The 24223-nt window shown below is 38.8% G+C and overlaps 1 pseudogene; it reads left to right on the top strand.

Moving 5' to 3' along the window:
* Positions 1-2649: 2649 nt before the first annotated feature.
* LOC149253202 (protein trichome birefringence-like 11) overlaps positions 2650-24223 on the top strand; it is a 54317-nt pseudogene continuing 32743 nt past the window's right edge.

Genomic DNA, 24223 nt, shown 5'->3' with positions numbered 1-24223 from the left:
AATCACATCGCATTTGAATTAACCAAAGGAAGTATCCCTTTTGCTAACAAAATAAGTTGCATTTAAAAAAAAATCTTAGATAAAAATAATGGAAAAAGGGACAATAACAATATTCTTTTTTCAATCTTAATGCGAGCTAGCTTATTGGATTGGTCTTAGGCCAAGACTAGGACCGGTAAGGTTTTTTTGTTTCGAGTCAACCATTTTCAAAGATGGTATTATGTTTTATTGGGTTGTCCGTAACTTTGGTTGGTCGTTGTTGGTCCTCTAAGGAGGATTATAAATGATGTTTGTCCTTGTATAGAAAGAAAAATGAGGTTATAGATTTTATGGTTATAATAAAGAATTTTGATGCTTTTGAAATTTACAGTTTTTATGGTATTATAATGTTCATTTATAAGGAGTAATTAAAAAGGAATAATATAGGAAAATATATGTTGTATGGCAAAAAAGTTGAGTGTTTTTAGTGGTTAGTATTTAAATAGGTATTTGTGGGTGGTGGGTAGCCAATGAATAAGCCATATAAAACATGTAATATTATTTGACATTTTTTTAACCGAAACTTTATTGACCGTCTTTCTTTTTGCTTATTTTCTCTTTTCCTTATTTATTATTGAAAACCCACCATTCTCATTGGTCCATTGCATTGATTTGTTCCAAAGCTATTACACAAGAATAACAACAACTGAGTGGGAATAAGGGGTCTATTGTTGTTAGAAACCACAAATGACCAACCACATCATTAAGATTCTCCCCTCTTCATTGACAACCCCAGCATTGAGGTAATCATTCTCTTTAAAATATTTTGAGTTCTTATTACTATCTTGATTGAATTTTTTTTTAAATGAAGCATGCTTCAATGTATTGTTGTTTTAATAAAATAGGCAAATACAGATGGTATTGTGTTGGTATTTTTAATTTTTTGCTAACAAAATAAGTTGCAATTAAAAAAAATATCTTAGATAAAAATAATGGAAAAAGGGACAATAACAATATTTTTTTTTCAATCTTAACGCGAGCTAGCTTATTGGATTGGTCTTAGGCCAAGACTAGGACCGATAAGGTTTTCTTGTTTCGAGTCAACCATTTTCAAAGATGGTATTAAGTTTTATTGGGTTGTCCGTAACTTTGGTTGGTCGTTGTTGGTCCTCTAAGGAGGATTATAAATGATGTTTGTCCTTGTATAGAAAGAAAAATAAGGTTTTAGATTTTATGGTTATAATAAAGATTTTTTATGCTTTTGAAATTTACATTTTTAATGGTATTATAATGTTTATTTATGAGTAATTAAAAAGGAATAATATAGGAAAATATATGTTGTATGGTAAAAATGTTGAGTGGTTTTAGTGGTTAGTATTTAAATAGGTATTTGTGGGTGGCAGGTAGCCAATGAATAAGCCATATAAAACATGTAATATTATTTGACATTTTTTTAACCGAAACTTTATTGAGCGTCTTTCTTTTTCCTTCTTTTCTTTTTGCCTTCTTTATTATTGAAAACTCACCATTCTCATTAGTCCATTGCATTGATTTGTTCCAAAGCTATGACACAAGAATAAAAACAATTGAGTGTGAACAAGGGGTCTATTGTCGTTACCAAACCATAAATGACCAACCACATCATTGAGATTCTCCCCTCCTCATTGACAACCCTAGCATTGGGGTAATCATTCTCTTTAAAATATTTTGAGTTCTTATTTTTTTTTTTGCTGAAGCAAGTGTCGATCCTTCTATTTCATTAATCGGAAAAATAGTTTACAATAAATACAAGTATCTCCCCGACGCCTAGGAGACAGAAAAAAGTAGTGGAAAATCCCATAGGGCAAAACTTCAAAGCTTTACAAATAAAACATTTAACCTCAGAAAAATAAACCACAAAAGCCTATTGGCCAACGGAAAACCCACGAAGACTCCCGCCCAACCCTCAAAAGTGCCCCAAAGATCAGGACCATCCAAATCCGCCATCAAACCAATGGCCGAGGTTGACAACGCTCAAACAAGACGACCAAAGTTTAACGAACCAAACCTCCAAGCTGCTCGAATAAACTTGGTCGTTGATCTATTCAGCGAGATCCTACAATGGAGAATTATATCGCACCGTACAAGATGACCCCACAGTAGTGAGCGATGAATGGCGGTTTCCCAAACCGACTCCCTGCCACGTGTCAGATGTTGATTCTGATCGCTACAAAATCGCAAAAACCGCCTCCCGACTAAGAGCAGTGTGATCTGCCGAAAACCGCCTAGGAAGCAGTTTTGCTCTCCGAATCCCAAAAATCGGAATACTCCGGCTACCGGAAGAACCAGGGTTCCACCCGCGCCTGCTTTTCCTCCTCGCCTGAACCAGGAACCCAGAAAGGAAGAGAGACACTCCGTTAATGAGGGCACTGTGATGACCGTGAACAGTGATATCGGTCTCACTGATTCCAGGAAATTTAGCGGCTAGTCGTATTCTGCCCCCCACCGAAGGCCATTTTGCCCGATACCGATAATGCATACCGAGGATAAAACTTAAGAGTTTGCCTCATTAGCTTTGTGTCTGAACACTTTCCTATCCTCTTCCGCATGTTCAAAGTAGAGAGTCCTCAATCTGCTTTGACCCAACTCTTTCCACTCCATCGAAACTATGTCCTCTGTACAGCTGACCACATGGTTTGCAAGGATATCCGCCAGCTTATTGGCCTTTCTGCTAACATGATGGGCACTGACAGTATGGAGGTTTTGTAGATAACCCTGAATTCTTTAGAAAACTCGGATTAATTTCCAGTGATTGGAGACTTTTTCCGACGTTGTTCCACCATTTATTCTTTTCACAGAGTTAAAGATTAACTCAGAGTCCGCTTCTATTATCACATTGCAACAATTATTTTGACTCAGAAGATCCAAACATTGTTCCATGGCCACTAGTTCCGCCATGTTATTAGTGGCAGTCCCTAGGTGACAATGGAAGATGAAGATAATATTTCCTCCAACATCCCTAAGGACTCCTCCATACCCAGCAGTTCCCGGGTTGCCTTTTGAAGCCCCATCAATGTTGTATTTCAAAAATCCTTCCGGGGGAGGATGCTAGAAATCCTTCTCCATGTCCATTGAAATGACCTTCCTATCTAGGCCTTGGGAAGTGAGCCCCTCCATCTCCAGCTGCCTGAGAATGTTGGAATCCCTATCTGAGGGAGGGTTGTTAGGGTAGTAGCGAACAATGATTCTTACAGTCTCCTTTAGCTGTTTCGGGATTATCTCAAGCAGGCGGTGTGGGGGATTCATTTCATCCTTAAATATTCGTTTATTCCTCTCCTTCCACACGTTCCAGATAATGAAACTTGGAGCAAGGGCCCAAGCTGAGTTGAGTAATTCATAATCCGAAAAATTTCTTCGCCAATTATTGAGGGTATTAATGATGCTACCTCTGTCCCTGTTAGATTGTTGAAAGATGGTGGCAAAAGTGTCCCATAACCAAGAGGTGAAAATGCAGTTGTTGAGTAAATGTTCCCTTGTTTCCTCTTGAGCCTCATAGAGCTAGCATCTTTAAGGCCCCAGAACACCCCTCTTCCTAATTTTGTCCCAAGTCAAATTTTCTTATGGTGTACCAACCACATAAAGAGTTTGATTTTCATCGACCCTTGGTGCCTCCAAAGGTTCTCCCAGATTTTGTTAGGAACCTGGGAATCCAGCTCAAGGAGAATGCTTTTTTCCTCCTTAAGATTAAAGGTGCCCTCTTTGTTATTGCCCCATCTTAGTTGATCTTGCCCCCCTGAAACTAAGATCTTCCTCTGTTCCACCATTTTCCTGAGTGTCTCTGCTTTTGCTTTCAAGTGATTGTTATTCCTGCAATCAATATTTCTCCAGATTCTCCACTTATCTGTTTGCTGAGTATGGTCCCAAAAGTCTTTTACCTTAATTAATCCTTAGGAATCTGTTTCCTGTTTAAGGTCGAAGAAGTCAACTTTTAACAGAATTGGCTCTTGTTGCCACCTGTCTTCCCAAAAAAGAGCTAGATCTCCTTCTCTGATTTCCCAGAAACTATTCTCTTGCACTAGGCTTCTATTCTCCCAGGCTTTGTTCCAGATGTGTGAGCCCTTTATATTTCCTGACATTCTTATGAGATCCCTGGTTTGCCAGGAGCTTGCATATTTTTCTTTCCAGATATTTGCCCATTGAGTCTTAGGATTCTGAACCCAATGCCACCAAAGTTTGGCTCCTAAAACTTTGCTGAGTATTTCATGATCATCCAAGCCTAGCCCTCCATGGTTTTTGGGTCTACAAATTTTTTCCCAAGACATTAAGGCCCATTTTCTCCTTACCCCAAAGGAAGTTTCTTTGGATATTTCTGAATTGTTGTAGGATTCCTTTTGGAGCTGGGAGTATTGATAACATGAAAATAGGGATAGCTTGAAGAACAACTTTTGTAAGAACTAGCCTACCAGCAAGATTTAAAGATCTGATGGTCCATTTACTGACTTTATCCTACAACTTATTGATCAAGGGTTCCCAAACATTTTTGAGCAATGGTTTAGCAGTTAGAGGAACTCCCAAATATTTGGAGGGAAGGGAATCCCTTTCAAAGCCAAGAATTCTGGAGATATTTTTCTGAATAGCAATATTGGTATTGAAGAAAAATATTTTTGATTTGGAGAGATTATCTTCCATACCTAAAGCTAAGGCAAAGAGATTCATGATTCTTTTGTAGGTTGAAGCTTCTTTGACTGTGGGGACTCCCTGAAGCATGGTGTCATCTACAAATTGTTGGTGAGTCAGGGCCTGACCATTCTCAGTTAATAGGGGACCCTTAATCTTCCCTGTTACTTTAGCATGCTTTATTGACCGACCCAGTCCTTCCATCATAAGGATGAAAAGAAAGGGGGAGAGCGGATCTCCCTGTCTGAGGCCTCTTGAAGGGCTGAAAATATCTGAGGGAGAGCCATTAACCAAAATAGAAAAACTGGAGGAAGTCACCAGGTCCATGACTCATCTGACCCAGTTGTGATCAAATCCAAAAGCAATAAGAACTCTTTTGATATAGGACCAGTTCACCTTGTCATAAGCTTTGGCAATATCCAATTGCATGATCATACCTGCCTACCTCTTGCTGGTTAATGAGTGAACCACCTCTTGAGCTTGAATGATGTTGTCCAGAATTTGTCTGCCTTCCACATATCCTGATTGTTCCCCTGAAACCAGAACAGGAAGTAAAGGTTTAAGTCTGTTAGCCACTACCTTGGATATTATCTTGTAGACCACATTGGATAGGGCTATGGGTCTGTATTTATCTGGTGTTTGTGCAATATCTTGTTTTTGGATTAGGGAGATGAATGAGGTTTTAAGCGCCTTCAGAATAGTTCTATTCAACATGGAGTCCTCCACAACCTGCAAAATGTGTTGTTTAACAATATTCCAGCAAGCTTTGAAAAAATCCACAATGAAACCATCCAAGCCTGGTGCTTTGCCATTCTACATATCTTTGAGGACTTCACTTACCTCCTCCTCCATTACTGGCCTGTTAAGGTTGAAATTATCCTCTCTGGAAACCAGTTTCGGTATATTACTAGTTACCTCCCTAATGAAGTGCTCTCTATTTGAAATGTTCTCCCGAGTTATACCTTGGAAGTGCTGGACCAGTACAGCTTCTATCACTTCATGGGAAATATGAAGCTCCCCCTCCTCATTCTTGATCGAAGATGTGAGCTCTATTGGCCATGGTGGATCTATGAAAAAATTTGGTATTACGCTCTCCCTCTTTGAGCCATTGAACTCTGGACTTTTGTCTCCAAAATATTTCCTCTTGTTTACATAGATTCTGCCACTCTTGTTGATGTTCATCTACTTGATCATTGATGGCTTTATAAAAGCCTTTCGTGATCAGAGCTTGGTTGAGAACTTGAATTTTGTTCTCTACAGATTTTTTCTCCACAAAAATATTGCCAAAATCCTTCTTGTTCCAATCTTTAAGTCAAAGTTTGATGTGCTTCAGTCTTTTGTGAAGTAGGAACATTCTTGTCCCCTGTATCTGCAAATCTTCTGACCACCATTTCTCAATATTGCTGAAGAAGTCTGGGTGGGACAACCATATATTCTCAAATCTGAAAGGTTTGTTCCTGGGAGTTCCAATGCCCTTAATTTCCAATTGAACCGGCCAGTGATCTGAGCCTCCAAAGGGGAGAACTCTCGCTGTTACTTCCTTATCTGCTATCTTAAGATCTTCTGAGATTAGAAATCTGTCTAACTTTGAGGTCACATGGGATTCTCCACCTCTTTTATTATTCCAAGTGTAGAGGCCAGTATTCCTGTTTGTATCAACCAGATTCATATTGTCTGAAAAGGTTTGAAATGCTAAAGAGTCTTTACTTAGAGCTCTGGTTCCCCCCTTTTTCTCTGAAAAAGATTTGATCATGTTGAAGTCACCTCCCATGATCCAGGGTATCTCTGAATGTCTATCCCTGAGATCTACAAGAGAGTCTAGAAACCTGAGTTTGTCATCTATTCTCTAAGGACCATAAACATTTGTGACCAGAAAGGTATCCCTGTCTCCTACTAGTTGAATCACTACTGATAAATAATTCCTGGAGGCCTCAGCATCCAAAATGTCAATTTTTTGGGGATTCCAAAGAGTGAGTATGCCCCCCGCTGTGTTCTCTGCTTTGACCTCTAGAAACTCAAATCTACTAAGCCACTTGTTATGAATTTGTCTTACTTTTTGAATGGAACATTTGGTTTCTTGGATGAAGATAATATCCAGCATATCTTGTTTCATTCTATTACTGAGCATTCTTTGCTTTCTCTTACTCCCTATGCCTCTAATATTCCATGATGTAAACTTCATAGTTAAAGTTTTGTGAAGGAGTAGTTGGCTAGATCTTTCATCTTACCTGAATCTATCATTAGCTTTCCACACTCCATCAAGAGTTCATTCTGCTTTTTCCGGCCTCTTTTCTTGCCTGGGTTTCTAGTCGCTAATCCCAGAGTCGTTTTTATTGTTTTCACACCTCTTTTATCCTGCCTGTCTATGAATTTTCCTTTTTCCAACACATTAACCTGCGTTTTCCATAAACACAACAGTTGTATTCTATTGAGCTCTTCTTAAGGTAACGAATCTACTCCTCCCTTGGTTTCATGAATCAAGAACCCTTCCAGATCTAGGTTTTCTTTCTCAAGAATTTCCTGTAGTTCATGGTCCTCCAGGTCCATCTCATTCTGGGTCATTTCCTGATCCATCTCCAGTTCAGCATCGCTCATTATAGCTTCTTTCTAGTGATCAATGTTCTGTGTTTGTTTTCGTTGTTCCTCTTTCTCATTATTCACTGGTCTTCCTTCCCTTGCTTGATCTTCTCTTGAGATCTCTTCATCCTCCTCAAGTACTTGGAATTTGTTTTGACTGATCTTTGGTCCTTCATCTTGATGTTGTTTTTGTCCTGTTTTGCCGCTTTTTCCTCGATTCACCACTTTCTGAAAGCTGTATGATTCCTTCATTGTGTTAGTTTTGCTCTTGTTTACTACTTTACTTAGCAGACAATCTCTGAAAAGATGTCCATGTTCATGACATTTGCGACATCTGAACAGAATGTGCTCATAGTCTATTGTTTTCACCCATTCTTCATCAAATACTTCCAAGATCACCTCATCCAGTAGAGCTCCTGATAGATCCATTTCCACACATATTCTGGCAAAGGAAGTATATTTTCCCCTTCTTGTGGCTTCAGAAGCTTTAACAAAACGACCTAATTTGTTGCCTATGGCAGCCAACGATTCATTTTGCCAATAATCAAGAGGTAGAGAATAGGGCCTTACCGAGACCGGTACTGAAGTAAACATTTCGTGCTCCATAACAAAATTCATCATCCATGGCCGCATGTAGAGTCCAGCTACAGCATAGAAGTAAGGCCCTCCTTCAAATATTCTATCCTTGTCTTCAATATTAGTGAACACCACAGTAAATAAACCCTTTGACCCAAGATGTAGGTCAATGCTACCTTTAGATTTCCAGTGGTATTTGATCCATGACTGTAAAGCTTTTTCAGTGAGCCATAATCCCATGAATTTACAGATGATAGCATACGTCTGCATGTGATCCCTGTGCGCCTACAGAGCTAGATCATTTAAAATAACTCTAGGTGTGATTTCTGCTTTGGGTTCGCAAGGTCCCTTTTGTTTTTTGTCTTTAGTTCCCAGATTTTTGTCTTCTACCTCCTTGTCTTTTGTGCCATTATTTTCCTTGTTTATGGCCTCTCTTGTCTCCTCTTCCATGTTTCTTCTCCCTTCCTCCACCATACCTCTAGCCTTTTCTAGAGGTTTCTTGCCTCTACTGGCTAGGGCCTCCTTGTAGGAGGGAGTGGAGCTCCCTCCTCTGCGGCCCTCCATAAGTATCTCCGACTTCAACTAGCTACAACCCTCGTTGTTCGCTCCCCCAGATGCCAGCCCCTAAAATGTCCACCACCTGGGGTGTTACACTTAGAACACAAGCAAGGAGTAAAAAATATTGAGTTCACCACTCCTACCAGGGGTGACTTCTAGTGAAATTTCTCTGTTGTCAATAGAGAGTGGCCTATTAACACAATAAGTAAAGAGCTTGAGTTCTTATTACTATCTTGATTGGAATTGTTTTTAGATGAAGGATGCTTCAACGTATTGTTGTTTTAGTAAAATAGGCAAATATTGATGGTATTGTGTGGGTCTTTTTAATTTTTTTTAATCTTTTCTACAATAGATGTTAACTAATATGGTTAGTTCGATAGGTTGAAAATAAGGTCCCCCCATTGGGAATTTCTCACTCAATCAAAAGTCATGAGAGATCAATCCCTCTTAAGACTACTTGACTAGATTTAACTATTGTTCCCTCACATTTATGCACTTGACGAAAGATCTTATTGGTTGTGCCTTCTTTGACCTTTGTCATTTCACTACAAGGTTTCTTTGACCTCAAAAAATTAGTTGATGGTCTTGATCTCGTTCCTCCCATTCTTTGTATAAAGCATTTGAATGTTAATTGGATGGTTGAGAAGCAAATATACTATGTTGGTTGAGTTTGGGGTCAATGTCATTCATCCACTCAATTAGGTGGATGGGTTCATTTATAAGTTGTTGAAGTGATGGCACGAAAATGACCCAAGCATAGAAAGAATGATCAATTCCAATGTTTTATCCCTTGTCATCTCTTAGCTTGAGTGACATTGTCAATAGAAAATTGCCTCTAAGTTATCATATAGAGAAGAAATTTAACCTTTATACCCACAAAGAAGATATTATTTTTTATTTCCCCTTTTTGAGCTTTATTCAATAGCTTGGGTGATACTCATCCCACAATACTATAGCTATCATTTCAAAATGGATGTCGACCAAACTTGCCATTGGAAAGAAAGAGCGACCATATTGGCATGCTCAAGCCTTCATCATAGATGATGCTACTGTTGAAATTGAAGCATTAAGATGATGTGTTTATTCTTTTTATAAGAGGCAAAAAATATTGTTAATGTATGTCCTCTCTAAAAATTATGTAATTCCAGGTCTTCAATCAAGTGTATAATATTATTATCTGTGTGGCATGTCTCGCGTGCATGGTTAGAGAATGCTAGAAATAAAGTCCAAGTAAGGGAAAACCCAATCCGCATTTTTGTGCTTTAAGAGAAATTATGTGCATGTGTCAAGATGATGAATTTGTAAGAAAGATAGTTGAAAAGTTCTTTTAAGAATTTAGTGAACATAAAGAGTTTTTGGAAAATTTTAAAACCACTTGGTTAGTCAACAACAAAATATGCAAGTTTCTTGTAAGTGGTTTTAATGACTATATTTTTCATGTCATATCTATGGTTGTTAATGCATAACTAATAAATTTCTTTTTACAGATATGTGAACAAAAGCGTACATAAATTCTCCACACTCCAATCAAGATACAAACATTGCAATTGAATCTTGCCATTGGTATATCAAGGAAAGGTACCTAAGTGAAAAGAACATTGCATGCCACAAACGGGTTGATTGGTTAATTTATGTGTTGTTATCAAAGGTTGTATTATATTACAATCATATGCAACATTTAAAAGAAGTTGGTTTTGTACGACCCAGAAAAATTGAGGAACAATTGAATTCATTCAAATGTAGAGCTAACCAAATCTCAAATTAAGATTGTGTGCCTGATGAAAAGAGTAACGATGATTATTGGGTTCATAGCCAAAATAAGTATACCCATTATATTTGGTATAATGTAATTTTTGTAGCAATTTCAATTTGGAAATGCACTTGGGAGTGCTAAGAGTGACTTGTAGACCCATTTTCTATATCAACAATGATGCCATTTTTCCATTATGTCATCTATATGGGCATGAACTTTCATTATCTATGTTGGGAATGAAGATCCATTTTGTAGAAAAGAAAAATTTATAGTTGAACAAATTTTGAATACAAATACATGAATTTGGACTTGTGTGTATGACAATGTTTTAATTGACTTTTAAATTCATGATGTGTATTTGATGTTATATTCTATTAATGTTACATTATTTTTGATAAATGTAGTGAGAATGGATTTGTTTATTTTTATTTACAAATGATCAAATCTGCAAGTTAAGTTACTTATATACTTATATCTTATTGGATGTTGCATGCATGGACTAACATATCATTACCATGGAACTTTGTGTAGTTATAATAATAGACGATGTACATGAAGTGTGTGTGTGTATATATATATATTTATTTATTTATTTTAATTTTGAATTTATAAAAAACATGACTAAAGTTTTAAAGTACAATATACATGTCTTATAATAAAATTTGCAAAAATAGATAAAGGTTTGAGCCTTTACCATTTCAATACTAACATTTAAGGATGGAACTTTATTTGGCAAGTTTCTCCAATATTGTTTAAGATATATATATATATATATATATATATATATATATATATATATATCTTTTTCTTTTATATATATTTTAAAATTCCTTTATTTATCTATGGTGGGAAGAAGAGAATAAGAGCACAAAAAGTATGTATGGTGAGAATACAAAAATTAAATATGTATGCGTAGTGAGTGCAACAAAGAAAATGTACACGAGAAAAAACACAACATGCATGGTAAGTGTGGTAGCTTTAGAATTTATTTGATTTTTTTCTTTCGAACTTGAGCATAAATATAATGTTAAGTGTTGTAATTGTGATAAGAAACAAAAGGGGTTGCCCTAGAAAGTTGTCACTCATAACACAAACTATCTTAACCTAAAATCAAATTGAATTGGTCCAAATTTTATTATAAATATTTTTTTGTTTATTATTGTTATTTTTTTTGTATATTTCAAATTTATGGATGTACTTCTTTTGCCTTAATTGTTAATGCAACAATTAACAATTAACACAAACATATCACGCAATATTAAACAAGTTATCCTTAAGTATCAAGCACATCATCTTTATCGAACATGACATCTTTAAATATCTAACAAATCATCCTTATTAAATTACCGTAATAAAAAGATAATCGTAAGATTCTATATCTTGATCTTTTATCGACCTTCATAAGACATAAGTTATTGGGCAAGTAATTATGGCCGAACTAAGTCATAAGTAAGATATTGGGCAAGTAATTATGACAAAACTAAGTTGTTTTCTGAGAGCAAACTAAGTTTTCCATCTTCTATTATTTTTTTTTCCAATACTATAAGTCAAGTTAAATCTATGATCAATATCAACTCCAAAATATTTATATGAAAGAAAAATACAATCATGTACACAATAAAGATCATATACACTAACTAAATAATAGTTTCAAAAATAACCTTATATTAAATTTTGCTAAAACAATATAACTTTAAACAAATTAAGGCAAACCAATTTATATAGGACAATTCTAATTAGGTGACAAGACAATAATAATAATAAATAATTCAAAAATAAAATATATGAAAAATTAAGCGAAAAAAACATCAAATAATTTAATTCAAAATTTATAAAAGGATAGCTAGTAAATCAAAGATATAAAAAAAAAAAAAACTAATAAATCAATATTAGATTATTTAAATCAAAGTAAATATTATCTAATTTATTTTATTATTTTAATTAATTTTCAATTATTAAAATTAGTTTTTAAGTAATGTAATTATTGTTGATTTTCTTTCATATTAATATTTTATTTTTTCAAAAAAAAAACGCTTTCTATTGATAATAAGAAAAAGTACATTGACAAGGAGGAAATCTCATTGATGACTTTGTGAAAGCTAAAGCAACAACCAAGAATTGTATCTAATACATTTGATCTCTAATATGTAATAGGATACATTATAGAGAGATGAAAACTATAGAGAGTTGTCTGGTTACAATGATCATAACATAGAGGTATTTTGCACAAAAAGGGAACAGAGTGCAAGATGTACAATAAAATGCCAAAAGTTAGATCAAAATATACCCAGACCTATGATAAGTTTCAGAGGCAAAAAAAAAATGGAATTTTATCTTATGAGTGTTCGAGTTGCATCCTTCCTTGGAGAGGCGATCCACTTCACCATTTTCACTCCAATAAATGAGTGTGATGGAGACAGAGTGAAACTCCACGAGAAGGGTTTTGATTATGCATTTCCAGGTGTTGAGGTTAGGAGAGTCTAGGGAGCCTCAATTGTTTTCCTAGTTGATGATAGATTTGGAGTTTCCAAAAATTTTAAAAACTCTAATGTCAAGCCAAGAAGCTCAATGTAAGATCCCCAAAGAGCTAGTAATTCAACACAAGTATTAGTTCTAATTCCACAGTGGCATTGAAACCTATAGAAACTCCTAGGTCCTAAATGGATGGCCATGCCACAACCAAAAATTTCAAAAGAGGAGGCCCCGTCAAAGAATTTGACTAGGGAAGAGGGCCATATGTTTTGAGGAGGAGAGGGACATTTAGAGACTGATGACTTAAATGGAGAGTACTGAAGATAGAAAGATAAGATTCTACAATTGTTTTTCAAGACGTTAGGCTTCATATGCTTAAAGATGAGAGAATTTGTAGAACGCCAAATCCCTCAGATGATAAAGAAGGCTAGCGTTTTGTGTTGAGGGTGATCCACAATCCAACTGGCAAGACAAGAGGTAATGTCAAAGGAGTCCCAGTCTGTAGGGGAGTTTGTTAGTTGTAATGCATGTGTCCAGATAGAAGATGCAAATGGGCAATGGAGGAAGAGGTGGTTGATGTCCTCTCCAGCTGATAAGCAAAGGAATCATATTCTCGGGCCTTGGTAGCCTCTCTTACAGAGTATTTCCTAGGTTATAATCTGGTTGTGTGCCACCAACCAGGGGAAACACTTGATTTTGAGAGAAAAATTCCATTTCCAACACCGAGCCAATGAAGAGAGGAGTGATAGATTCCTTGAAGGTTGGAAGATTATCCGATGTGCTTCATTTATGATTACCTTTCTCTGTTGTGAGCCACTGAACTAGATAAACTTGTCTACTTTTGTGGATAGGACAATCCTAGAGAGTTTAAGATCTGAAATGTATGCTGACCATTCCCGAATCAGAGGGACTGAAATTTCTAGCTCTGCAGTGTCTTTCCAATGTGTAGTTGTAGGAGAGGAGAGATATTCATTTTTTGTGTCATTCATCACAAAAGGCCTTGATTTTGCAAAATAATAATGAGAGGAGGGGATAATAGATGTGGACATGTTAATCCTGAGAGGGGGTCCAAGCCAATCTTTGGAGTGGATCCCATACCAACATCCCATTTTAGGTTCCAAAAAAACCAGTGCTTAGTGAGGAGCAGGTTGCGCCATGAAATCGAGTAGTTGGGAGGGTCTGGAGCACCAACATGAAGTCATTCGATGAGATCTTTGTTCTAGAGGTATTTTGACTTGATAATTCGGTTCCATAGACCATCATTGCAAAAATACTCTGCAAAGGTTTTTAAGAAGCAAAGCCAAGTTGAAAGAGGTTATGTCTAGGAGTCCCCAACAACCTTTTTTGACCGTAAGGTTGAGGATCTCTGAAATGGAAAGATGAAATTCGTTTTTCAGTTGTGTGCCAACCCATATGAAACTTGAGATACTGGCGTTGAGATTACAAACAACTCCTTTTGGAGGTCTAAATATGTGCATCCAATAGATGGGAATGTTGTGTAGTACAAAATTGATAAGAATGAGATGCCCTCCCAAAGAGATCCAACGATGAGACTACTGTTTTAGTCGCTTACCAATTTTGTTAAGAAGCCAATCCCAATCCTTGCTTTTATAACCATTCGACTTTAGGAAGAAGCCCAAGTAAATGAAACCATCATCCAAGTGAGTGAATTTTACAACGAAAATATTACCAATCTCCTCGGTCCGATTTGCATCAGGTTCACTAGAGATTAGATTGGACTTTAAATGGTTCATGAGAAGGCCCGGGGCGAGTCAAAAATCAGAGAGGGTATTGAAGAGCACCTGCCATTCAAAAGGGTCTGATTTTCCAATTGTAAGAAGTTTGTCCACAAATATTAGATGGGAGAGGGAGACCCTATCAATGATTCTGCATCCAGGTATGAGACCATGATCATGAGCATGAGTGATTTTTCTAGACAAACCATCAATAATGATGAGGAACAATAAAGGAGACAAAGTGCAGCCTTGTCTGGGTCCTATGGAGATTGTGAAAAAATCTGTGGGTGAGTCATTTATTATTATTGCAAAGGAGGTAGTCTTGATGCATGCTTTTATCCAATTTATCATAGCAAACCCTAGACCAATTTTTTGTAGGATCATTTAGAGTAGTTCTCAATCGACACAGTCAAAATCCTTGGCAAGATCAATATTCATGAGGCGGGAGTCTAGATGGTAGGTCTTGATAGAATGAATTCATTCATGTGTGATTGCTACAACGTCATGGATATGTCGATGCTCTAGGAAGCTAAACTATTAAGCATAAATGTGTTTTGACAAAGAAAAATTGAGCCGGTTCACGGTGGTTTTCAAGATCATTTTGTGGATAGTGTTGCACAAAGAGATGGGACGATAATCAGAGAAGGTGCCAGAGTGAGGGACCTTCGGGATCAAGGTGATGAACATAGCATTTGTAGCACCGGAGACCAAACCAAGGCTACGTGATTCCTCCACCATCTCAGTGAGATCAACAATCATGATCTCTTGAAAATGAATGAAATGTTGCATTGTCTAGCCATATGGACATGGATTTTTTCCCTAGGAAATTTATTTTAAGATTGAAAGGAATTCATCTTGTGTAATGGGGTGGTCCATTTTCCTAATGTCCCCCATGCTAGGTGAAAAAGGAAATAGGTCGCATGTTTCCCGCTGCTTGTTTAGTGGGACTTGTTCCCAGGAGCGGAATATGTTGCAAAAGTGTCTCGTTGCCTCCCTTTCGATTTCCTGCTGTGTTGAAATTTGTTCACTTGATTATGATTTTATGCTCCATCTAGAGTTTCTTTGTTGCCTCATTTTGATCTGTTTATGGAAAAACTTGTTGTTCTTATCTCCTTCCTCGACCCACATAATATGACCTTTTTGTTGCATTTCTTCACTCTGTCTTATCAAGATTTATGATCTGTGAATCTCCAGTTGTAGGATCTCTTGCTTTATGGGTTCAGAGAAGTAAGCTAGGTCAGAAGTGTCCTCCAGTTTTTTAACCTGATGTTAAATCTAGATTAGCTCTCTAGTCAGATCCCTTTTCTTCTTCTGGATGGGATAGCTCCCCTCTTGATGGGATAAGTTCCTCTTTGGTAGGGATACATGAACCATCTGGAGGCGCTCCATACACGTCAAACAAGCTTCTAGAATGCTCTAGAAATGACCACAAGTAACGTTTTTGGAGTGAAACTTGCGCCTTTTGACCTTTACAGGAGTACGCACCCATTGCTTTATATACAGAGCGTACAAGTACGCAGCTATTGTGAACTTGAGGTGTGTACACGCAGGTAAGGCTAAGAGAAACTGCGTACCCAGAGATATATAGATTTTTAATGACTTTCTCTCTTTCTTGGAGTTTGACATGGAGAGTAGAGGTATGAGGCTTGCCAAGGAGGATAGTATAACGGTTGATGGAGCCATACTAACTGCAAATAGTCATGGTGACAAATTTTAGTGTAAAAGATTGCCCCCTAAAGTGCGAAGGTTGTAGTAGATAAGGGTTTCATATCATCTAGGAAGGGTGAAGTACTTTATCATTTCAAGGATTATCTTGTGGAGAACCCAGTCGGAACCTGCAAGTATTCAACACAAAATACATATATAAGATCATATCATCGCTGAGGTAGGCATTCCCATACTCAGATTGAAAACTTTAACTAATTGACTATCTACTGCTCTGATACAGGAATGATTTTGCAGTACATCATAATTATAGACTTTTTGTAGACACAGTATGGACGCAGCCATCTGTTTATAGTTGGTCTACTATATAATGAATACAAAACTCCTCGCAGCCTGGATGGTGGAAACTAGATCCAGGGTCTTCACTTCTACTTCCTGAACAGGTACGATTCTATCCATGCGAATAAATGAGTTGATGTCGAACATGGTAGAAACCACTTGATTACCAGTCAATGATGTAAACTGTTAACAAGCCTAAGAGAGACCACCAGTGATGTCAATGGTTCTCAAAGTACCCAGTACAATCCATGAGATGTGAATGAATGAGTTGATGTCGAACATTTCACGGAATCCTTCGATCGAAAGTCAATGATGTAAACCGTCGTCAAAGGCGAGAAACCTGCCTTTGATGCATGCAGACTTCAAGGTACTGACGATTCCTAGGTCATCTTTCTAGATAATGTGCTGATGTCGATAGAAAGCGACCCGTTGCAGGCAAGCCCACAACATGAAATCATAGATCAAGTTGAAGAAATGTAGCTGTAAGGACTGACTCAGGGATGGTCGAGATGGATGACGGGTATTTTGCAGATGAATGGTTTATATGCAGAGACCTCTTGAACACATAACGACACGACAGATGGCTTGGTGACATTTGACCCAAAGTTAATACCCGGCTGAAGACTTTCACTGTGGTTTGATCAACTGTGAGGCAAAGGATTTCCCAACCCAGATGAATGCAAAGTGTCGTGTTCAAGAGTGGTAATAAGGCTTCTTCTGAGACAAAGGATGACAAATAGGCTCATTTTTCTCTCTTTTCCCCCACCATTTCTGGCAAGTACCTCTTTATTTTTTACAAGCTTGAGGAGGATAACATATGCTTGATTATAAGCTCATCCTTCGGATGAGTCCAACTTAGTTTTGATTCGAACCCTAAGAAGGAGTGGTCCATTCCTGTTTGTAATCGAACAGGTCCTTTACTGTGAAATTTTAACGAGTCCAGTATAGGAGAAACTCGGCGTTTTTCATTTTTAGAGAGTCTGAAAAAACTTAAGAAGACTCCAGGTTGAACTTTTTCGTAAAGTTGTGTCTCCCAAGCCCGAAAAAGTATAAAATAATACTTGAGAGAACCGCTTGATCTTGCGACCAAGGATTACTTTCATGATTAGTGCCTCTGACCTGAAAAGTAAAAAGCGATCAAGGACACGTCGTTTTATTTCCAGTATCGAGTTTGAAACGACAAAAACCCGGCAATCTTTTCCTGTTTTTACGGTCAGAAAAGAGCTATAAGAGGACCTTCTTTTAATTCCGTTTTAACCAGTGTAAAAGAAACGCTCGGCAATCTTTTCATGTTTTAGGAGTCAGAAAAGAGCTTAAAAGATGACTCTGATGTTTTGGTTCGTGAAAAATGATAATTTTCCCTGAAAGTCCTTTTGTCCTGCACAAAAACGACACATTACTCATACCTGTTTAAGATAGACAAAAATACATTGAAAAATATCCTTCCATGGTGAAAAATAAACAAACTTAGCATTCATTTATCCAAAAAACCTATAAAAAGACTTTTTACCATGTCATTTTTACCATTTTACTGTTGAGGGAGAGAAAAGGGCTTTTGGCAAGAAACTTCCCGTGGACTTTGCGGAGAATCCGACCGTCGGAATCGAGCGCCGTCTCTTTTAGGTATTTCACAACATCCTCCTCTTTGTTTTTGTCCATTTAGAATTTCATTTTAGGCCCTAGTTTGATTTTTTGGGGGCTTTAGGGTTTAAAGATCCGCTTTTCGGGGTACGCGAGTCCCCCATGGGTGACCTGCGTACCCCGACATTTTCTCCATTGGGAAAATGGCAGGTGTACACAGCCTACCTTCAGAAAAGTTGCGTACCCACGCTCTGTTTCTGAACGCGGGGTGCGTACTCCGCGCAAAGCAATTTTAAACCCCCAAATCTCAAAATTGAACCATTAATTTTTTATTTAGTGAATTCTAATCGATGTTTTCTGGTGTGTAGATTGCCCACCATGCTTGATTGGCGCGAAAGAGAACACGAAGATGTCGATTTGGCCGCAATAGATCATCAACCTTCCATTGATGCTTTGAAGGCATGCGGTCTCTACAAATACTGGGCCATACCTGGCATGAGGGCCCAGGTGCGATTCTTAGAGTGGCTGGTTGAAAGGTGGAACGTTCAGGATCAATGTTTTTACATCGGATGGCACCAGCTCGAGATAAAGCCCTCAGACATATACTTTCTCACTGGTTTGCCTAATAGGGGTGAGCAACTGTCTATGTCCGGGACTAGGCCGGGTGGCCAATCCCTTGCTAGTCTCCGACTAGAGTGGTGCAATAATCAACACCAGGAGAAGGGGATAGAAATCAAGCACATATCCCATCCTGAACTTATGGTAATTGCCTTTACAGTTACCAGACTCTGCGGTGCAGCCGCTTTGCATATTGCCACCGGGTCCCAAATGCGGATGGCGATTGATTGCTTTCGAGGCACCATTTTCAACTGGTGTGACGCTGTGTTGGCCAATATGAAGGGCCAACTGACTAGGGCAAAGAACGGGCAATTAAAGACCTTTTGGTATGGGCCTTTAGTTGTGAGCTTTGCCCTAGAGAGGGTTCCGATGCTGATCCCGCAGCATCTCACTGTTGTAGTTGGGCCTCCTCGGGAGCCAAAGTTGATGCGATGGGTTGTGGTGATGGCCCGGCATCCTGATGAGGGAGCGGGAGTTGTCCGATTTCCTGCGGGTTACTTTCACTAGTTGGAGGACCAGGTCTTTGCGATCCAGGATTTTCCTTATGCCGGAGTGGATTTTCGCGGTGATCCGGACATGGTTCTTCCAAAGGGAGAACAATGGGACGACAGAGGTACTTCATTTTTCACAAGTTTTTTAAATTATTTACTTTTTTTGTTTTTTATATCGTCTCAAAACTGACAGTGACAATTTTCAAAATGCAGATGTAGGTCCACAGCGTCTGGCCAATCTCCGGCCATTCGAGAGAAGAGTACCATTTGCACGAGCACCGGCCCCACAGGATGCGGCCGCAGAGACCTTAGCCGAGTTGGAACATGACCTAGAGTGTCTCACGGCGGACATACCAGAGACGACTATAGACGTTATTCCTATCCGACTTCAGCGCTATGTGGTCGCAGTCCCAGGACCTTTCAAGAGGTTCCTGTGTAGGGTAGCGCGGGCAGTGGTGTCTTATAGAGAGCACCACCAGTGATTGGCTAGTCACTTTTTGTAGACACATGTGACATTTTTGGTTTTTTTTACTTATCATTTTTTCCGATCATAAGGTGTTTTTCAACCTATGATCGAAGACGATGTATATTTTGACACACTCCTATCTATATATATCATTATTACCGGCTTATCTTGTTAAACATGTATGATGAAATGTTTTTAAATTTACATGTATGATTATCGCAAATGTCTGTCTAACATTCGAGAAGCAATTGCATCTGCTAATGTATTTAATGACCTTGGAATATGCTGATATTCAATGTAATCAAATTCACGTTCCAAGAGGCGCACTCTCAATCTCCGGCCATTCGAGGGAAGAGTATCAGTTGCACCAGCACCGGCCCCACAGGATGCGGCCGCAGAGACCTTAGCCGAGTTGGAAAAGGACCTAGAGCGTCTCACGGCAGACATAACAGAGACGACTATAGACGATATTCCTATCCGACTTCAGCGCTATGTGGTCGCAGTCCCAAGACCTTTCAGGAGGTTCCTGTGTAGGGTAGCACGGGCAGTGGTGTCGTATAGAGAGCACCACCAGTGATTGGCTAGTCACTTTTTGTAGACACATGTGACATTTTTGGTTTTTTGTACTTATCATTTTTGCCGATCATAAGGTGTTTTTCAACCTATGATCGAAGACGATGTATATTTTGACACACTCCTATCTATATATATCATTATTACCGGCTTATCTTGTTAAACATGTATGATGAAATGTTTTTAAATTTACATGTATGATTATCGCAAATGTCTGTCTAACATTCGAGAAGCAATTGCATCTGCTAATGTATTTAATGACCTTGGAATATGCTGATATTCAATGTAATCAAATTCACGTTCCAAGAGGCGCACTCTCAAAAATAACCTTAATAACACTGGATTTCTAATGGCATATACTCTATTAAGCTGTAATACAACGAGTTCAGAATCTAACCTCACTATCAAACTCCGAATCCCAAACGAAATAGATTCAGATAATAACTCAATCATTGCACTGTATTCTGCAATGTTATTTGTTGTTTGACCGAGGCTCACCCCATGCATAGAAACTAACTCGTCAGAGGGAGAATAGATAACCCAAGCTGCGGAAGAGATATTCTGTGTACTACGACAAGCACCATCAACGAATCCAATGTACGTTTGGAGAGGCGTCGACATCTGCAATATCAAGAGTAAAACCAAGATAAGCCAGAATAACGACGAAAAACACACTCTCTAAGCTAAGCACACTGTCTATACTAACAAACACACCAGCTAGAAAGAAAAACTAACCTAACTAAATCTCCATACCCATCATTTAAGCATAATACCTCTTTAGGTAAGTCCATTTCTGGGCTTACCCAAAGAGTCCCCATCAAAATCTACCAGCTCATAGGCCCCTTTTGCTAGCTTTCGCTTGACAATGTAGGGCCCATGCCACATAGGAACGAATTTTCCAGCACCTAATTTATCGTTAGGTTGATCATATAATAGCACTAGGTCTCCTTCCGCAAAATTTCGAGGGGTCACGTTACGATCATACTGAGCTTTCATCCGTTTTGCGTGAGTCTCGATTGCTAAGGCAGCATCACGTCGAGTCTCATCTAATTGAGCTAAGTATAATAGACGCTTCTCCTCTTCAGAAGTAGCTGGAAGTAATTCGACAGCCATTTGAAGTGACGGGATTTCGCATTCAATGGGCAGCATTGCTTCCAAATCATAAACTAGTTGGAAAGGAGTGAACCCTGTTGATGTTTTCACTGAGGTTCAGTATGCCCAAAGCGCGGAAAATAACATGTTGTGCCAATTCGACCGATGAATACCAATGATTCGTCGGATCATGATAACTAAAACTTTGTTGATAGACTCAACCAGGCCATTGGCTTGTGGATAATAAGGAGTTGAGCTATCGTGACGCAAACCAAGCTGGCCTGTAAGTTCTGTCATCATAATGTTTCGAAAATGGCGCCCATGGTCAGTGATTATCGCTTGTGGGACACCAAACCTAGCAATAATGTGATTGAATACGAAAATCGCAGTTGTCTTGCCGTCTGCCTTGAATGTAGGCATCGCCTCGGCCCACTTAGTAAAATAGTCAACCGCAAGGATGATATATGCATGCCCCCCGGCCGAGTGAGGGTTACATGTAATAAAATCGATACCCCATTTGGCAAAAGGACCAACAACAATTATAGGGTGGAGAGGAGCAGGTGGTGCGCGCATCTTGCGATCAAACACTTGACAGTTGTGGCATTTTCGGACCGCAATGATACAATCTTTAAACATGGACGGCCAGAAGTAGCCAGCACGCAACACCTTCTGGGATGTGGCATACCCAGACATATGACCGCCACACGCTCCAGAATGACAGTCATTCATAACCCTTTCTGCCTCTTTGTGAGTTAAGCAACGACGAAAAACCAAGTCCGCCCCACGACGATAAAGAGTATCTCCAATAATTTTGTACTGTTGGGACTGGAATCAAATTTTTCGACGTTCCGACTTTGAAAGTTCGGGCCGAAATGATTGGGTTTGGAGATAGACAATTATATCCCCATACCCCGGATCTAAAGTGCTGATGATAAACAGAGATTCGTCCGCAATGGGTTCCTCTGCCACAGTTTCTGTGTCAACACGCGGGAAATCACACATCAATTCCGCAAAAACTAAAGATTTCTTAGACTTAGACTTTTCAAATTCCAAGTCGAACTCTTGCAGGATAACGATCCATTTAGAGTACTTGCCCCCTAGCAATTGTTTAGTCAAAATGTAAATCATAGGGTTGCAATCCGAAATAACTGTAGTTTTACGGAGAAGAATGTAGTGACGAAAACGCTGGACAGCTTGAACAGCTGCCAAGGCCAATTTCTCCACATGTGAATATTTGAGCTCAGTGGGATTTAACGTCCGACTAAGGTAATAGATCACATGTTCCGTTCTGAATTCATCTTCCTGGACTAAGACCATTCCAATGGTGGAATGAGCGGCGGCGAGGTACAAAAAGTAATCCTGGTTGTAGTTGGGAGGATGCAGCAACGGTGCATGAGTCAACGCGTGCTTTAGCGCATCAAAAGATTTCTGAGCTATCTCATCCCAAGAGAATTGAGCATTTTGTTTCAAAAACCGGGTAAAACCCTTAGTAATCTCGGCGTAGTTAGGAATGAATCGGCGTAAAAAGTTTGCTTTCCCTTGCAAACTTTGGAGTTGGCGCAAACTCGAAGGAGGAGGCAATATGATGATAGCCTCTACCTTCGAGGGATCGACGCAAATGCCGGCTTTTGAAACTGCAAACCCCAACAATCGTCCCACTTCTATGCAGAAGACACATTTGTGTGGGTTCAACCGTATACGATAATGCCTACACCTCATAAAAATTGCTCGTAAATGGACAAGGTGATCAGCTCGATGTAAGGAGTGAGCGGGCAAATCATCGAGATACGGTTGCACAATGTGCTTGATGTCATGAAATGCATAAGACATCGCCCTTTGAAAAGTGGCTCCGGCATTCTTAATCCCAAAAGGTAATTTGCAATAAGCAAATGTCCCCCATGGACAAATGAAAGCCGTTTTTGGTTAATCGGCAGGTAGAATATTGATTTGGTTGTAACCGGAAAAACCGTCCATAAAGGAAAATATTTCATTGACGGCAAAATCATCAATTATTTGATCGATATAGGGTGTTGGAGAGTTGTCCTTGGGACAAGCACGATTGATATCCCTATAGTCGATACATATTCTTATTGTTCCCTGCTTTTTGTTAACTGGAACAATATTCGATACCCAATCCGTTAACGGGATCGGATAAATGAAACCTGCTTTCAACAGCTTCTCAACTTCTGCTTTAATCGCAGCCGCTTTTCGTGGGTGAATCTGACGCAAACGTTGCCGGACGGGTTTAGCGTCCGGGTAAGTCTTGATTTCATGGACAACAATGGCGGGATCAATTCCTGGCATTTCCTCGTAAGACCAGGCGAACACGTCGCAGAATTCTTGAAATAGGGCCTTATATGTTTGAAGTTCGCCATCTGAACACGAGGCACCTATATGAATGTGTTCAACAATTCCAGGCTTTACTAAAATGTCAATGGGAATAGTGCGAGAAATGTTTCCCAAATTCAGCTCTGAATCAGGATGTTTCATTGGACTCTGAGCATCTTTGACATATTCAGCTGTAAAGATTGATGAGAAATCGTTTTCAAAATGATCATCCTCAGGTAAAAATGAAGATCTATGATGGAGATCTTCCCATGGTAAATCGTCTACGCACAGGACTTCACAAAGTTGTTCGTCAGATGACACATCTTCGGGAAATGTTATTAACTTCAAGGTTGACGCGAAAAGAGATTCCTCACGGACCACATTCATTTGGTCGATTTTGGTTGAACTTGGGTCGGAAAAAAACTGCACGGCTTCATAAGCAATTTCATATGGACTCAAAGGCATTGCATCACCGAATGAGTCTATCTCAGATTCAGAAGGAACGATCCAAGGATCGTCATAAATAATAGTGTCTGAAGTAATCATATGAATAGATGCAAATGAAGACACGGCGTTGATTGGAGGAAAAGGAAAAGTTTCCAGTAAACCGACATCTTTAACTAATCCTACGCCAACATCCTTGTAAGGGATAGTCGTTTTACCGACATGCTGGATACTTTCTGAAGAGGCTGGGTCGGATGAAAAATAAGCCAGCTGGTCTATGGTTACGATCTTGCCATTATGTGGAAACTTTATTACTCTG

This window comes from Pinus tabuliformis, chromosome 7, assembly GCF_031772625.1.
Source record: "Pinus tabuliformis cultivar Carrire ecotype Pingquan chromosome 7, CPIR1, whole genome shotgun sequence".
In the NCBI taxonomy this organism is placed as follows: domain Eukaryota; kingdom Viridiplantae; phylum Streptophyta; class Pinopsida; order Pinales; family Pinaceae; genus Pinus; species Pinus tabuliformis.
Note: the sequence above shows the minus strand (reverse complement) of the source record. Positions and strands in the feature narration are given on the sequence as shown.